The sequence below is a fragment of the Chiloscyllium plagiosum genome, unplaced genomic scaffold (assembly GCF_037043375.1).
Source record: "Chiloscyllium plagiosum isolate Xiang-an unplaced genomic scaffold, Cpla_swu_hap1 HiC_scaffold_50, whole genome shotgun sequence".
NCBI classification, from domain to species: Eukaryota; Metazoa; Chordata; class Chondrichthyes; order Orectolobiformes; family Hemiscylliidae; genus Chiloscyllium; species Chiloscyllium plagiosum.
In genome coordinates this window covers 55424969-55430375 of record NW_028270188.1, presented here as the reverse complement: position 1 = coordinate 55430375, position 5407 = coordinate 55424969, and the positions used below count along the sequence as shown (strand labels likewise).

General features: G+C 63.4%; 1 protein-coding gene across 1 annotated transcript in view; it reads left to right on the top strand.

The window, feature by feature from the left end:
- Nucleotides 1-842: 842 nt before the first annotated feature.
- LOC148135320 (E3 ubiquitin-protein ligase TRIM69-like) overlaps nt 843-5407 on the top strand; it is an 18839-nt gene continuing 14274 nt past the window's right edge. Inside the window, exon 1 of the mRNA XM_087985012.1 lies at nt 843-1231. The gene's annotated coding sequence lies outside the window, so the exon portion shown is untranslated. The remainder of the gene's footprint in view (nt 1232-5407) is intronic.

Genomic DNA, 5407 nt, shown 5'->3' with positions numbered 1-5407 from the left:
AGGGATGTGCAGGTTAGGGTGGGTTGGCCATGCTAAATTGTCCCGTAGTGCCCAGGGATGTGCAGGTTAGAGTGGGTTGGCCATGCTAAATTGTCCCATAGTGCCCAGGGATGTGCAGGTTAGGGTGGATTGGCCATGCTAAATTGTCCCATAGTGCCCAGGGATGTGCAGGTTAGGGTGGATTGGCCATGCTAAATTGTCCCATAGTGTCCAGGGATGTGCAGGTTAGGGTGGGTTGGCCATGCTAAATTGTCCCGTAGTGCCCAGGGATGTGCAGGTTAGGGTGGATTGGCCATGCTAAATTGTCCCATAGTGCCCAGGGATGTGCAGGTTAGGGTGGATTGGCCATGCTAAATTGTCCCATAGTGCCCAGGGATGTGCAGGTTAGGGTGGATTGGCCATGCTAAATTGTCCCATAGTGTCCAGGGATGTGCAGGTTAGGGTGGGTTGGCCATGCTAAATTGTCCCGTAGTGCCCAGGGATGTGCAGGTTAGGGTGGGTTGGCCATGCTAAATTGTCCCATAGTGCCCAGGGATATGCAGGTTAGGGTGGATTGGCCATGCTAAATTGTCCCATAGTGTCCAGGGATGTGCAGGTTAGGGTGGGTTGGCCATGCTAAATTGTCCCATAGTGCCCAGGGATGTGCAGGTTAGGGTGGATTGGCCATGCTAAATTGTCCCATAGTGCCCAGGGATGTGCAGGTTAGGGTGGATTGGCCATGCTAAATTGTCCCATAGTGCCCAGGGATGTGCAGGTTAGGGTGGGTTGGCCATGGGAAATTGTCCCGTAGTGCCCAGGGATGTGCAGGTTAGGGTGGGTTGGCCATGCTAAATTGTCCCGTAGTGCCCAAGGATGTGCAGGTTAGGGTGGATTGGCCATGCTAAATTGTCCCACAGTGCCCAGGGATGTACAGGTTAGGGTGGATTGGCCATTGGAAGTGCAGGGTTCTGGGGATAGTGTAGAGTGACGAGTCGGAGTGGGCTGCTCTATAGTGGGTCGGTGTGGACTCGATGGGCTGAGTGGCTTGCTCCCACACTGTGTGGACTCTGGACCCCGCGACGTCAGGGACGTGACTGCGGCTGTGTGCAGGACGCAGGGAGGCCACTCGTTCCCTCGGAGCCGTGCTGACCTGCTTCGGGGCTTTAAGCTTTGTGACCGACGCCACTAACTTCTCCCCCCCCCTCTTCTCTCTTTCTGCGATATGGCAGGAGCTGCTGGACGTCATTTCCCGGTAAGCGCGCCGCCGGTGTTTCCGCGTTATCTTGTAGGGATGAGGAGGATGTGGGGAGAGGGGGGGGGGGGCGGTGGGTGGTGCTGTTGGCGTAGTGCCAACCGCGGTCTCCTGGCTGAACACCCCCAGGAGCTGTCAGCATGGACATCTAACCGAGGGGGTTTGGGCACCAGTGCCAACTGTTCCCAGGGCGCCCACGTTCCTCTCGGGGCAAGGGCTGGTGAAAGGCGCTTGCTCCCCCGGCCATTGGGATCTTGCTGTTAGCCCCAGTTTCCGGTCCTCGGCCCAGCCGAACCCTTCGCCATCGCATGTGAGCCGACTCCTTGCCCAGGGACGGACCGTTTGGCCCCTCTACCCGGTGCCACTGTTCCCCCTCCGCCCAAGCATCCTCCCACACCCTGTACACTCGGCCTCCCGTTCCTCTCTGGCTCCCTAGCCCACCCGGGATCTCCCTCTCCATCGCAAGAATCCAACTTAGGCAGAGGGTCAGTGCTGAGGGAGCGGGCGCTGTCGGAGGGTCAGTGCTGAGGGAGTGCGTGCTGTGGAAGGGTCAGTGCTGAGGGAGTGGGTGCTGTCGGAGGGTCAGTGCTGAGGGAGTGGGCGCTGTGGAAGGGTCAGTGCTGAGGGAGCGGGTGCTGTGGAAGGGTCAGTGCTGAGGGAGCGGGTGCTGTCGGAGGGTCAGTGCTGAGGGAGTGGGCGCTGTGGAAGGGTCAGTGCTGAGGGAGCGGGTGCTGTGGAAGGGTCAGCGCTGAGGGAGCGGGTGCTGTCGGAGGGTCAGTGCTGAGGGAGTGGGCGCTGTGGAAGGGTCAGTGCTGAGGGAGCGGGTGCTGTCGGAGGGTCAGTGCTGAGGGAGCGGGTGCTGTGGAAGGGTCAGTGCTGAGGGAGCGGGTGCTGTCGGAGGGTCAGTGCTGAGGGAGTGGGCGTTGTGGGAGGGTCAGTGCTGAGGGAGCGGGTGCTGTGGAAGGGTCAGTGCTGAGGGAGCGGGCGCTGTGGGAGGGTCAGTGCTGAGGGAGTGGGTGCTGTGGGAGGGTCAGCGCTGAGAGAGCGGGCGCTGTCGGAGGGTCAGTGCTGAGGGAGCGGGCGCTGTGGGAGGGTCAGTGCTGAGGGAGCGGGCGCTGTGGGAGGGTCAGCGCTGTGGGAGGGTCAGCGCTGTGGGAGGGTCAGCGCTGAGAGAGCGGGCGCTGTCGGAGGGTCAGTGCTGAGGGAATGGGCGCTGTGGGAGGGTCAGCGCTGAGGGAGTGGGCACTGTCGAGGGTCAGTGCTGAGGGAGTGGGCGCTGTCGAGGGTTAGTGCTGAGGGAGTGGGCACTGTCGGAGGGTCAGTACTAAGGGAGTGGGCACTGTCGGAGGGTCAGTACTAAGGGAGTGGGCACTGTCGGAGGGTCAGTACTAAGGGAGTGGGCACTGTCGGAGGGTCAGTACTGAGGGAGCGCCGCACTGTCGGAGGGTCAGTACTAAGGGAGTGGGCACTGTCGGAGGGTCAGTACTAAGGGAGTGGGCACTGTCGGAGGGTCAGTGCGGAGGGAGTGGGCACTGTCCGAGGGTCAGTGCTGAGGGAGCGCTGCACTATCGGAGGGTCAGTACTGAGGGAGCGCCGCACTGTCGGAGGGTCAGTGCTGAGGGAGTGCTGCACTATCGGAGGGTCAGTACTGAGGGAGTGCTGCACTATCGGAGGGTCAGTGCTGAGGGAGCGCTGCACTATCAGAGGGTCAGTACTGAGGGAGCGCCGCACTGTGGGAGGGTCAGTGCTGAGGGAGTGCCGCACTGTCGGAGGGTCAGTGCTGAGGGAGGGCCGCACTGTCAGAGGGTCAGTGCTGAGGGAGCGCCGCACTGTCGGAGGGTCAGTACTGAGGGAGCGCCGCACTGTCGGAGGGTCAGTGCTGAGGGAGTGCTGCACTATCGGAGGGTCAGTACTGAGGGAGCGCTGCACTATCAGAGGGTCAGTGCTGAGGGAGCGCTGCACTATCAGAGGGTCAGTACTGAGGGAGCGCCGCACTGTGGGAGGGTCAGTGCTGAGGGAGTGCCGCACTGTCGGAGGGTCAGTGCTGAGGGAGGGCCGCACTGTCAGAGGGTCAGTGCTGAGGGAGCGCCGCACTGTCGGAAAGTCAGTGCTGAGGGAGCGCCGCACTGTCGGAGGGTCAGTGCTGAGGGAGTGCTGCACTGTCTGAGGGTCAGTGCTGAGGGAGTGCCGCACTGTCCGAGAGTCAGTGCTGAGGGAGCGCCGCACTGTCGGAGGGTCAGTACTGAGGGAGCGCCGCACTGTCGGAGGGTCAGTGCTGAGGGAGTGCCGCACTGTCCGAGGGTCAGTGCTGAGGGAGCGCCGCACTGTCGGAGGGTCAGTGCTGAGGGAGTGGGCACTGTCGAGGGTTAGTGCTGAGGGAGTGGGCACTGTCGGAGGGTCAGTACTGAGGGAGCGCCGCACTGTCGGAGGGTCAGCGCTGAGGGAGTGCCGCACTGTCGGAGGGTCAGCGCTGAGGGAGTGCCGCACTGTCGGAGGGTCAGTGCTGAGGGAGCGCCGCAGTGTCCGAGGGTCAGTGCTGAGGGAGCGCCGCACTGTCGGAGGGTCAGTGCTGAGGGAGTGCCGCACTGTCGGAGGGTCAGTGCTGAGGGAGCGCCGCACTGTCGGAGGGTCAGTACTGAGGGAACGCCGCACTGTCGGAGGGTCAGTACTGAGGGAGCGCCGCACTGTCGGAGGGTCAGTACTAAGGGAGTGGGCACTGTCGGAGGGTCAGTACTAAGGGAGTGGGCACTGTCGGAGGGTCAGTGCGGAGGGAGTCGGCACTGTCCGAGGGTCAGTGCTGAGGGAGCGCTGCACTATCGGAGGGTCAGTACTGAGGGAGCGCCGCACTGTCGGAGGGTCAGTACTAAGGGAGTGGGCACTGTCGGAGGGTCAGTACTAAGGGAGTGGGCACTGTCGGAGGGTCAGTGCGGAGGGAGTGGGCACTGTCCGAGGGTCAGTGCTGAGGGAGCGCTGCACTATCGGAGGGTCAGTGCTGAGGGAGTGCTGCACTATCGGAGGGTCAGTACTGAGGGAGCGCTGCACTGTCGGAGGGTCAGTGCTGAGGGAGCGCTGCACTATCAGAGGGTCAGTACTGAGGGAGCGCCGCACTGTGGGAGGGTCAGTGCTGAGGGAGTGCCGCACTGTCGGAGGGTCAGTGCTGAGGGAGGGCCGCACTGTCAGAGGGTCAGTGCTGAGGGTGTGCCGCACTGTCGGAGGGTCAGTGCTGAGGGAGCGCCGCACTGTCGGAGGGTCAGTGCTGAGGGAGTGCTGCACTGTCTGAGGGTCAGTGCTGAGGGAGCGCCGCACTGTCGGAGGGTCAGTACTGAGGGAGCGCCGCACTGTCGGAGGGTCAGTGCTGAGGGAGTGCCGCACTGTCCGAGGGTCAGTGCTGAGGGAGCGCCGCACTGTCGGAGGGTCAGTGCTGAGGGAGTGGGCGCTGTCGAGGGTTAGTGCTGAGGGAGTGGGCACTGTCGGAGGGTCAGTACTGAGGGAGCGCCGCACTGTCGGAGGGTCAGGACTAAGGGAGCGCCGCACTGTTGGCGGGTCAGTACTGAGGGAGTGGGCACTGTTGGAGGGTCAGTACTGAGGGAGCGCCGCACTGTCGGAGGGTCAGGACTAAGGGAGTGCCGCACTGTCGGAGGGTCAGTACTGAGGGAGGGCCGCACTGTCAGAGGGTCAGTGCTGAGGGAGTGCCGCACTGTCCGAGGGTCAGTGCTGAGGGAGCGCCGCACTGTCGGAGGGTCAGTGCTGAGGGAGTGGGCGCTGTCAAGGGTTAGTGCTGAGGGAGTGGGCACTGTCGGAGGGTCAGTGCTGAGGGAGTGCCGCACTGTCGGAGGGTCAGTGCTGAGGGAGTGCCGCACTGTCGGAGGGTCAGTGCTGAGGGAGTGCCGCACTGTCGGAGGGTCAGTGCTGAGGGAGCGCCGCACTGTCGGAGGGTCAGTACTGAGGGAGCGCCGCACTGTCGGAGGGTCAGTGCTGAGGGAGTGCCGCACTGTTGGAGGGTCAGTGCTGTGGGAGCGCCGCACTGTCGGAGGGTCAGTACTGAGGGAGTGCCGCACTGTCGGAGGGTCAGCGCTGAGGGAGTGCCGCACTGTCGGAGGGTCAGCGCTGAGGGAGTGCCGCACTGTCGGAGGGTCAGCGCTGAGGGAGTGCCGCACTGTCGGAGGGTCAGCGCTG